The 12,555-nt window shown below is 39.7% G+C and overlaps 1 pseudogene; it reads left to right on the forward strand.

Moving 5' to 3' along the window:
- The first annotated feature begins 319 nt into the window (after nucleotides 1–319).
- On the forward strand, nucleotides 320–6,591 carry LOC131513037 (inosine-5'-monophosphate dehydrogenase 2-like; annotated as a pseudogene).
- The last annotated feature ends 5,964 nt before the right edge of the window (nucleotides 6,592–12,555 follow it).

Genomic DNA, 12,555 nt, shown 5'->3' on the forward strand with positions numbered 1-12,555 from the left:
GTGTGTCTTCTTCCTCAGGTATCTTTCTGAGGAGATGCCCTTTGTCTGGTAGCTTGTGTGATGTCCGACCTATTGTTATTTGCACCTAAAGTAGGTGGGTTGATCTCTCTCAGCTGGGTCTAGGTTCTGTTCTAATTGGTGTCACAAAGGTCTCTGAACACCTGCGCATTCTCCATCCAGCCCTTGGCCTACGTGTTCTACACTACAGGTCCCTTGAGTCTCAGCTGGGTAGGCCCTAAGGCAGAGACTCTTGACTTCAGCTTCACTGTCTGCCTTGGGGGACCTGTGGAAATTCCTGACCCTCCAATCAGGCCATAGGATGGTGGTCCTCAAGAAATTTCTGGAGGACTTGTCAGAACACAGGCTTCTGGGCCCCACCCTCAGAGTTCCTGACGCAGCAGGTCTAGAGTGAGGTCCAAGAATTTGCATCTCTAACATGTTCCCAGGTGATGCTGCTGCTGCTGTCATCCTTTGAGAAGCACTGGCCACAGGAGAGCTAAGCCAAGCTCAGGAAAGCTTCAGTTTCACTGCTTTTAACTTCATCTTGATGTGGCTTGATGACCACTTATGAGACTGTTATCTTCCGGAATCCCTAATGTGAATTTTAAAAAACAGCTCCCTGTTTCGGATGTTTCCCTCATCTAACGCCCTGGTGTCTCTTTGGGCTGCTTATATTTCCCACTCCCTATCTTACTTCCCTACAGCCTTTCATTCTTTAGCAAACCTTTCAAACCAGAATAACTGGATTTGGCTTTCTGATTTCTTATTTGCCGTATTCTCTTACCGTAGGCAACAAGCCAATGGCACAGCTGCCATAGATGGCTGGGTACTTTCTTTACACTTGATGGAAAATCTGGTTTTATAAATGGTCAAGGTATTTAGAAAATTCTGGTTTTCTGTCCAATTCCTCTATAGCAGCAGGCAGTGGGATGTCTCAGGTTAGCTGGAGGGAAGGCTATGACCATGGAATTCCAAATGTCATTATATTTGGCATTGATGTCATATATGACAATATATATATTGTCATTATATAATGACATCAAATACAGATGTCATTAATATTTTGATAAATTATCCTTGTTACAGATAATGTTCATTGAGGACCTTGTTCTAATGCTTTCTTTGAGGGACTAGTGCCCAAGGGCTCAAATTACAGAGCACGTCATCTATTATAAAGTAGAAAGCAAATATACCCCTAGTGCTAAAACAGTATTTATATTACTCAATTAGACATTATAGAACCAAAAATCTCTATATGCTGTAATCATTTTCAAATATTCATTTTCCTGCCAATAGCCACATTTTGCCAGGTTGTGGAGACAAAGCAAGTTGGCAAGATGACGAGAAACCTGTAATTTGCAGCACAGAAAATCTTTCTGCTGCCAATTTCATGGGCAGGTGCCTGGGACTTGATAAGATGTGAGAGAAAAATTTGTTGCTATGATTCTGAACTTTATAGAAAGCTACTTCCTGCTATTTTAATGTTCATGACCTCAAATCCATGCTGCTGAATTTTTTTAGGTAGTTAAGCTATCTTGGTGGGCCTAGCACCATAATACACTCTCTAAATTTGGGGAACAAACATGATATTTAAACAGGTGTAAGGTCTAGAAAACAAACCAGACTCCAGAGTAGCAAACTGCCTAAACTCTTTTGAGTATTCCTTATTTATGGGGCTCACTAGCAACTGATTTACTTGATGTCTTGGCATTGAATTTTGTTGAATTTCTTGAATTATCTTTTTTTTTAAGGCTTATTTATTTTGAGAGAAAGTGCGGGCAGGGGAGGGGCAGGCAGAGAGGGAGACACAGAATCCGAAGCAGACACAGAAATCGAAGCAGAATCGAAGCTGTGCTGACAGCTCAGAGCCCGACGCGGGGCTTAAGCTCATAGACCGTGAGATCATGACCTGAGCTGAAGTCGGATACTTAACCAATTCAGCCACCCAGGTGCCCCTCTTGAACTATCTTTAAAAACAATCAATGTTTAAACCATACCAAAGGTATGATGGTTGGGGTATTTGCCGAGTATATCAGCCAGAAATGGAGTACAATCATTGACCCCTTACTGATAGAAAGGGGTCTTTCTTCTTAGAAAGAAGAAAATTCTTTCTAAGCCCTTGTTTACTTTTGGGTTTGGTCATATAACATTTAATTTCTATTAGTATGGGCACAAAGGAAATTTTTACAGTAAGAAAGAGGCAAAGGCACCATTGTTGTGCATTGTTTATTGGTCCCCCATTAAGGGTCTGATCGTGAACACCATCTCCGTTCAGTGAAATGTACCTCCTTCATAGACCTCATAAAGAATGGGCATCTGATTTTCCTAAAGTAGATCCTGGTACTCCCATTTTATCTAGTCTGTTTTTTTTTAATTTTTTTAAACGTTTATTTATTTCTGAGACAGAGAGAGAGACAGAGCATGATCAGGAGGAGGGGCAGAGAAAGAGGGAGACACAGAATCTGAAACAGGCTCCAGGCTCTGAGCTGTCTGCACAGAGCCTGACGCGGGGCTTGAACTCACGGACCGCAAGATCATGACCTGAGCCGGATGCTTAACTGACTGAGCCACCCAGATGCCCCGTCTAGTCCATTTTTATTGCAAGTTTCTATAGTTCCTTTCTCATTAGGGAGGGTCTTTACTGTGAGGACAGTTATTGAGAAGTGAAGAAAGCTATTTTCAGGGGAATCTACTTTGAGTAATATTTGTTTTTTAATCAGCCTAATATGATGGAAATATACAGGACCAAAAAATGAGGAAAACTGAGTGCAACTTCCATTTCAGGCACTAATATTGTGCATCTTAGAACAGGTGACCTTTCTTGTCTGAATTGCTTTTTAAAATAGAAAGCTCTACCAGAAGATGTCTATTCTTCCTTCTCCTACTGTTTTAACACTATGAAGATTTGTGTTAGGATGCTGTAGGAATTCTTGGCATGCTCACACTCCCTCTAAGCTGCCCACTACCATGCCAATTTGCTTCAGCCCAGCAAAGAACCTAGCAAGATGCTCACAGCTTGTGCTCATGTTCTGTGTGTGTGTGTGTGTGTGTGTGTGTGTGTGTGTGTGTGTAAGGGATAGATTTACTGAAGCTACTTTTTTTTAATGTTTATTTATTCTTGAGAGAGAGACAGAGGACAAGCAGAGGAGGTGCAGAGAGAGAGAGGAGACACAGAATCTGAAGCAGGTTCCAGGCTCTGAGCTGTCAGCACAGAGCCCAATGTGGGGCTTGAACCCACGAACCACGAGATCGTGACCTGCGTCGAAGTCGGATGCCCAACCAACTGAGCCACCCAAGCATCCCTACCGAAGCTACTTCTAAGACTTATGCAGGGTCTGCCTCCTAGGGTGCTCTCTAGAAGCACACCTTTTGGGGTACACCATGAAAGAGACTAGCTACGGAAATGGAAGTATTTGGCCCAGGGGGTCTTATGGTAGAATGACTAGACTCCTTCTCTTGTAGCCAGGATTTTTATTGTCAAACAAATGTGTTATCTAGAGATCAGGGCAACTTACATTACTATTTAAAAGCTCTTGTCGGTCTGTTTCCTGCATTTTTGGCTTGGTAGGGGATGGTTTCAGCCCCTTCAGGAAGCTCCTTTCCCCTACCACTAACTTCATGATCTACTGCAATTTTTAGAATTTATGTTGGATCATGAACAGTGCATCTCCAAGATGCACATCAAAGCCTGCAGGAAGTCTGAAAGCCAATCAAGACAATGGCCTGGAGACGTTTTCCAAGATTGTGATTGTGCTTGGGGTCCTTAGCACTCCAAATCCTGAGAAACACAGAGATTTCATTCTACAAATTTGCAGGAGTCCATTAGTGGTCACCCAGCCATGATATATTCACTTGTCATCTATCACTGAGTCAAGTCCCTAAAATAGGACCCTTATGAAGCTTTAGTTATGTTTATAATTACCCTATCCTCATTGAATCTAATTTGAATACCTCCACATAAAATGCCAGGAAAGGAGTTATATGTACAAAGCAGCTTTTAATTAAGAGGGGAAGCACCTATATGTACTTTCCTGCTTGGTGCTCTTTTAGTTTCCTTAATGTAGAACATGGCACATCAGCATTTAAATGGCTTCTGATTAATAAGCACTTGTTTCAAGGCTACAGAGACTGAAATAAGATAAACACATATTAACAGAGTGGGAACAATAATAAAAGGAAATAAGTGTCACTGGTTTAAAATGTATATTGTAAGTGATTCTAAAAGTATGAAAATGCAGTTATTAAACCAGCATGGAGGACCATGGGCCTATTTTATTGAAGTAATTAAATACTCTCTTCAAGTTTATGGCTCCTTGGATCATTTTAGGCAAATGAAAATTGGAGGCAAAATGTTAACGGGTGCCTAATGGATGACAGCCAACTTGACTTCTTGATGTCAATGGACACAGTAGCTGAGTTTCTTGAGGCCCATTTGCTACAGAAAAGCATGGCCTGTTGAATTTGGGGTTGAAGTTGGAAGAGAGTTCAAAGAAATGGCATTGTAGCCAGTGGTTTCTTTCAGTTGCCACATAATTACAGGATTGACAATAAGAACAGAACTAATAATATTGGAGCCTTAGGAGCACTTAGTACATGAGAGGCACTATTCCAGGCAGTTAATAGGTGTTAACTCATTTGAACTTGACCATAACAACATGTGTAAGAAGCATTCTGTCATCATACTGACCATTACATCACCCCCTTAGGACCCTCCAAATCAGAGGCGCTTTCTCATCCCTTGACACTCCGTGAACATGGATTTTTTCTCTTCTTACAGTGCCTCATGGTAGGCATCTTCATTTCCATTTACTCCTCTCTGGCCCTTTCACTCCTAGAATACAAGCTGACTGAGATCAGAGACACTATCTTACTAACTACTGTATCTCATACTGTCTACGTCACTGATTTCTCCTTCACATATTTGTAGAACTGAGAATTTGCATAAATTAAGAAACACCGCCCTGCAGCCAGGTCCTCAGACACACATGGCTTTGTGCACACTGGCCGTGGCCCACTACCTGATTAGCAGGGCACATCTTACGTCCCAGACAGTAGGCTCACGGAACAGCAGCTGTTCAACTGTGGGGATGGCCTCACCCACAAGGACTTTTTCCTTCTTGCTGGGTACACTGACTTCACTGCAGACCAGGTAGGCAGGACTTCTGCTCTGATCAAAAACCTCATTCTGGGAGCACCTGGATGGCTGGCTCTGTCAGTAGAGTGTACAACTCTTGATCTTGGGGTTGTGAGTTTGAGCCCCACATTGGGTGTAAAGTTTACTTAAAAATCAGAGGCTAGCACGGCCATAACAATAGGCCTTACAGGTGGTATTGGCTTCATCCACCACAACTGTACACCTGATTTCCAAGTCAACAAACTTCAGAAAGTGAAGAAAGATGAGCAGGGATTCATCATGGACCCTGTGACCTCAGCCCTGAGGATAGAATGTGGGATGTGTTTGAAGCCAAAGCCCAGCATGGCTTCTCTGGTATCCCAACCACCAACACATGGGCTGGATGGGGAGTTGCTTGGTGGGCAGTGATCTTCTCAAGGAGGAAGAACATGACTGGCTTTGGGAAGAGATCATGATGAAGAAGGAATACTTGGTGGTAGCTCCTGCAGGCATCACACTGAAGGAAGCAAATAAAATTCTGCAGCACAGCAAGAAGAGAAAGTTACCTATTGTAAATGAAGATGGTGAACTGGTAGCTATTATTGCCCAGACAGACCTGAAGAAGAACTGGGATCACCTACTGGCCTCCAAAGATGCCAAAAAGTAGCTGCTATGTGGAGCAGCCATTGGCACTCATGAAGATGACAAGTATAAGCTGAGCTTGCTAAACCAGGATGCTGTGGACTTAGTGGATTTGGACTCTTCTCAGGAAAACTCCATCTTCCAGATCAACATGATCAAGTACATGAAAGGAAATACGCCAGTCTCCAAGTTATTGGAGGCAATGTGGTCATGGCTATGTAGGCCAAGAACCTCACTGATGCTGGCATAGATGTCCTGTGGATGGGCATGGGCAGTGGCTCCATATGCATCACCCAGGAAGTTCTGGAATGTGGGTGGTCCCAAGCAAAGACGATGTACAAGGTGTCAGAATATGCATGGTGTATTGGTGTTCCTGTCATTGCTGATAGAAGAATCTAAAATGTGGGCCACATTGCCAAGGCCTTGGCCCTTGGGGCTTCCACAGTCATGATGGGCTCTCTCCTGGCTGCCACCACTGAGGCCCCTGATAAGTACTTCTTCTCCGATGGATTCCGGCTAAAGACATATTGTGGTATGGGTTCTCTTGATGCCATGGATGAGCATCTCAGCAGCCATAAGTGATATTTCAATGAAGCTGACAAAATCAAGGTGCCCAAGGGGTGTCTGAGGCTGTTCAGGACAAAGGGTCCACCACAAAATTTCTCCCCTACCTTATCATTGGCATCCAGCACTCCTGAGAGGACACTGGTGCCAACAGTTTGACCCAAGTCTGAGCCATGATGTATCCTGGGCAACTCAAGTTTGAGAACAGAATGTGTTCAGCTTAGGGAGAAGGTGGTATCCATAGCCTCCACTTGTATAAGAGACTCTTCTGAAAAAGGACATAGCATATCCTCTTGGTTTTTCAATACAAGTTTGAAAAAAAAAAGAAATACTATGTAGCTTTCTTTTTCTCTCAAAGAATATTTCAGGATATGTTTAAATATTCATTGCTTTGATTTAAAAGTTAGAAAATATAGGGGCGCCTGGGTGGCTCAGTCGGTTAAGCGTCCGACTTCAGCTCAGGTCACGATCTCGCGGTCTGTGAGTTTGAGCCCCGCGTCAGGCTCTGGGCTGATGGCTCGGAGCCTGGAGCCTGTTTCAGATTCTGTGTCTCCCTCTCTCTCTGACCCTCCCCCGTTCATGCTCTGTCTCTCTCTGTCTCAAAAATAAAAATAAACTTAAAATAAATAAATAAATAAAAGTTAGAAAATACAGTTACAAGGAAGTATACAAACTTTCAAAACTGTTGTTATGTATATAAGGGCATATAGATTAGAATATATACAAAATTGAAAGTTATCACCTCTGGACAGGAAGACGATGGATAATCTTTATTGCCTTTCTATTTTCTAAAACAAAGTTGTTATAAGACTATAGTAAATGTTGGTTTAAAATATTAACTTATTTTAATATAATTATGGTTTTGTCAAATAACTTTTGCTGAATTTTAATGGCATGGAGAATAAACAGAAAAAAAAAAAAAAACAAACACCTGACATCCAGTAAGTGTTTCATAGAAATTTCTAAGGGAGGATTTTATCTGTCTATTGAAAAAATCCTAGTTTTACTGATTAAAAGCTGAGTAAGGTATTATCAGGCCTTTTCTTATTTCTGTCTTCCACACAGGCTTAATTTATTATTTGTTTCCAAGAGTAAGATGTGGAAATCCTAGAACTCTCCGGCAGTCTGCATATAGAATCTTGCTTCAATATATCAGGTGAGGGGCAAACAAGAAAAGCAGCTTTTTTGGACAGCTATTCTTTCCTGAGACCCTCTGAAATTTTGGCAGGATTGGGATTACTCTAAATAACCTTTCTTTGAACAACTTGGAGTAGTCAGGATCCTTTAAAACCATACTTGTCAAGCTTCTTATTGATCAAAGCCTTTCTTCCCCTTCAAAGCTACGTGCCTGCTATGAAGAAAATACTTCCAACAGACTTCAGGTAAGTCTACATGGAACTATTTAAAGGTCAGCTAATACCAACCTAGCAAATTCTGCAGCAGGTTTTAAATCTATGACAATTAGAAGAGGTTTTTATCTTGTTGCTATGGTTAAATAAAACTTTTGTCCTCTCTGCTTTTTGGCTACAGTAGTAATTCTGTGCCTAGTTACTTCACATAAGGGTTCAACTGGTCACATAACAATGGATAAGATGACGAGTAAGGGAGAAATCTAATCTGAAAGGGGGAACAATATGCCATAAAACACTTTTCTATTTGATGAAACTAGCCTGATATACATTAAATCACCTTCCAGAAGTACTTGGAAAATCTGACTTTCTCAGATTGGCTCCTTTGTTATTCCCAATTTGCTGAGTAAGTTTTATTTAATGTTCATATTACTCAACAAAATTCCTGCAATTTGACTTATATATTCTGCTTGATTATAAATGATCAAACTCTCTTTCCATGGTGTTGAGGATCAGAAAACACCTCAGTATTTCTTTTCTTCAACATAAATATACTTAAATGGTAGTACCCAGTACTTCTCTAAATAGTTTGTCAATGTTAAAAGAATGAAAGAAAATACACACAGTATTCCTAAAATTCATTTTTACTTCTGTTTTACAAACAATGGATGCTCATTATAGAAAAAATTGAACACACAGAAGAAAAACTGAATATAGATATAACTCATATTTCTGTTATTTTGAAATAGCCACTGTTAATATTTGGTATATACCCTTTTAGATTTTTCCCCATTTTGTAGATAGATACAAAGAGAGACGTATTTGTGGAAAAACATGATCATATTTTATATTTATATCTGTTTTCTATTTCTTGAAATAGCAAAAACATCTGCATATGCCATAAATGTAATCCCACATTTAAATCTTTAAAGTCTTTTAAATAATAATATTCTTTATTTTAAAAATCTCTAAAATAATAGTATTCTATTATTTGATAGTATCACAACTAAACAATCCTCATGTTTGGAGATTGAAGAGATTTGTAACTATTTGTTATTATAAATATTATTGTAAAGAATATCTTTTTAACTAAATTCCTAATCAGTTCCTTAGGTTACATTTCTGTGAATGTAATTTCTTCCTCAAAAGGTACATATATTTTAAAGCTTTTATGATTTATTGACAGATTACCCATTGATGCCACTTATGAGAGCACCATTGCTCCAAATCTTTTGCAATACTTAGTATTACTACCTTTAACTTTTAAATATCATGGCATTGAAGTAACTATTTTGAATTTCTTTAATTTTTAGTAAAATTAATTTTTTCATATATTTATTATTCAACTGTATTTATTCTTTTGTGAACTGTCTTATTGCACACTTAAGTGTGGTAAAATTTTTCATATTTACTCTTGAGGTAATTATATATTTAGGATATTAATCCCTTTCTTTGCCATTTCTGAAAATAAGACTTTCTCCAGTTTTCATTTGTGTTGAATTTTATTCATGTTTTTAAATACGTCTTTTTTTTAATTCTTAAAACACCCAAACTAACTCAAAAGAGGTATCAACATAAAATTATTCATAGAAGTGTTAGGCTGGATCATACCAAAGTCTAACTTGACCCTTTTGCCCCAAGCTGGACAAAATCTAACTCCACTCTGAAGGAGTTATATTTGGTCCTTTCCTTACCAACTTCAAAAAAACAAACAAACAAAACAAACAAACAAAAACTTTAGTAAACAATTTTGACCCTGTATCTCAGGGTCTGTTATCAATAAGATAAGATAGTTACCCCAAAATGTTTTTGTCTCATATTTCTTCAAAGAATACTCACAGTTTTAAGGGAAACAATCAGCAAAACTAAAAGGCAACTGACAGAATGGGAGAAGATATATGCAAGTGACATATCAGATAAAGGTTTAGTATCCAAAATCTATAAAGAACTTATCAAACTCAACACCTGAAAAACAAATAATCCAGTGAAGAAATGGGCAAAAGACATGAGTACACACTTCTCCAAGGAAGACATCCAGACGGCCAACCGACACATGAAAAAATGCTCAACATCACTCTCATCATCAGGGAAATACAAATCAAAACCACAATGAGATACCACCCTACACCTGTCAGAATGGCTAACATTAACAACTCAGGCAACAACAGATGTTGGCGAGGATGCGGAGAAAGAGGATCTCTTTTGCACTGCTGGTGGGAATGCAAACTGGTGCAGCCACTCTGGGAAACAGTATGGAGGTTCCTCAAAAAATTAAAAATAGAACTATCCTACGACCCAGCAACTGCACTACTACGTATTTATCCAGGGATACAGGTGTGCTGTTTCGAAGGGACACATGCACCCCAATGTTTCTAGCAGCACTATCAACAATAGCTAAAGTATGGAAAGAGCCCAAATGTCCATCGATGGATGAATGGATAAAGGAGATGTGGTATATATATACAATGGTATATTACTCATCAATCAAAAAGAATGAAATCTTGCCATTTGCAACTACGTGGATGGAACTAGAGGGTATTATGCTAAGTAAAATCGGTCAGTCAGAGAAAGGCAAATATCATATAACTTCACTCATATGAGGACTTTAAGATGCAAAACAGATGAACATATGGGAAGTGAAGCAAAAATCACTTAAAACAGGGAGGGGAACAAAACATAAGAGACTCTTCAATATGGAGAACAAACAGAGGGTTACTGGAGGGGGTGTGGGAGGGGGGATGGGCTAAATGGGTAAGGGCCATTAAGGAATCTACTCCTGAAATCATTGTTGCACTATATGCTAACTGACTTGGATGTAAATTAAAAAAATAAATTAAATTTAAAAAAAGGACAAAGCACAGAATGCAATACATATTTTGAAATTCATATCTGATAAGAGGCTTATATTCAGAATATGTAAAGAACCTCAACAATCAATAATAAAACAAGTCAATGTAGAATGGGCAAAAAAGAAAGAAAAAGAAAAAGAATACTCACAGTTTTGATGACTCTAGTCAACTGTGGGTAGTTATATTAACAATTGCAAATCCAGGGGCGCCTGGGTGGCGCAGTCGGTTAAGCGTCCGACTTCAGCCAGGTCACGATCTCGCGGTCCGTGAGTTCGAGCCCCGCGTCGGGCTCCGGGCTGATGGCTCGGAGCCTGGAGCCTGTTTCCGATTCTGTGTCTCCCTCTCTCTCTGCTCCTCCCCCGTTCATGCTCTGTCTCTCTCTGTCCCAAAAATAAATAAAAAACGTTGGAAAAAAAAAAAAAAATTTAAAAAAATAAAAATAAATAAAAAAAAAAAAAAAAAAAAAAAAACAATTGCAAATCCAGCTCCCAGTGTAAAACCTAGATGGATTCCAACAAGACACTGATTTGTAGGTACCTAATGACAATGGCTGAGAATCACGTCTACTTTCTGTTAGATACAGAAGTTCTGGAATATAGGCATGAACAAAGTTGAATTGACACATGACAACTTGTAACAGATTTGGATTCTTGATGAACTTAGTGATTAACGTCGTTTGGCCAGAATAGTAGCACACTCACTGCATGGTCCTGCCACTTATGTACGCTATCCTATTTCTGTAACAAGGAACAGTTTTCTCTCCTAGGAGAGCACATTGTACACACAACACCTGGGATCTCTAGTGCTTTTCAAAATGGTGTTCATGGGGTGCCTGGCTGTCGCAGTCAGTTAAACGTCCAACCTTGATTTCGGCTCAGGTCATGATCTCACAGCTCATGAGATCCAGCCCCATTGTCAGTATGGAGCCTACTTGAGACTCTCTTTCTCCTCTCTCTCTGCCCCTCACCCCACTCATGCTTCTCTCTCTCTCTCTCTCTCTCTCTCTCTCTCTCTCTCAAAATAAATAAATAAACATTTTTTTAAATGGTGTTCACAAAAATGTATCTTTTGCACCTTGTCTGTGATGCCCATTAGCAAAAAGAAAAATAAGGCCAATAGTTCACATGTTTGGAGAATTCAATTTTACTTGCCTATGTGTTATTTTTTGTGGGGGCAAAAAGGGCATAGAACCTTTGGAGATTCCATTGAAAGCTATGGAGTCTCACTATTAAAATGTACACATACACATAAAGAAAATATTTTGGACATAATATGAGGAAGCACAGACTTCCATCTGATGCCCACCTGTGGGTCTGTAAAGGGGTCAGAACTTTCTACTCCACAATGATATGATTGCTAATTCCTACTTGAGGATCTGAGAAACTGAGGTAAGAAAGGACCACATTCTCTAGGAGACCCCCTGTCCGATTCTGAATGTTAGGCTGTTATACGAACGGCATCACTCATGACTTTGCCAACAGAATGCCCTCCTGTGTCAAAAAACTTTTGAAGACCAGAATGGACAGCTGGTCCAATTATGTTGTTCCAGAAGAGTTGACCAAGTGCTTTGTGAATGTACCAGTGTGTAATAAACAGCCTACCCTGTCTAAGATTATTTATCATTTCCAGCACCCAGAGGGAAGCCAGTCTTTCTCCTGATGAAAGCAATAAGTGTCTGCTCACACAGAGCACATTATTCTTCATGAAGCATTGACCTGGTCAGTGACAAAACTGATGTGTCCTCTTTCTGGATCACATAGAGCCCCCCCCCCCACCCGCTCACTTTCACTCTTGCTCTAGTTCTTAGCACTCAACTATAATATACAGTATACACCCTGATGATAGCCCAAACTATAAAAGGTGCCTTAATTCACGTTGTATTTGCTGACTAATTCACTGGGATCCAGGAAAGATGATAAAATGTTAAGAAACACTTATCATGAGAATTGTAAAAAGCATTATAGTAATCAGGCTGTAGGATGAGGTGGTGTCCCAGACAATCTGAAACTTTCCAGTTGAAACTAAAACTGATCAGAAA

This window comes from Neofelis nebulosa, chromosome 5, assembly GCF_028018385.1.
Source record: "Neofelis nebulosa isolate mNeoNeb1 chromosome 5, mNeoNeb1.pri, whole genome shotgun sequence".
In the NCBI taxonomy this organism is placed as follows: domain Eukaryota; kingdom Metazoa; phylum Chordata; class Mammalia; order Carnivora; family Felidae; genus Neofelis; species Neofelis nebulosa.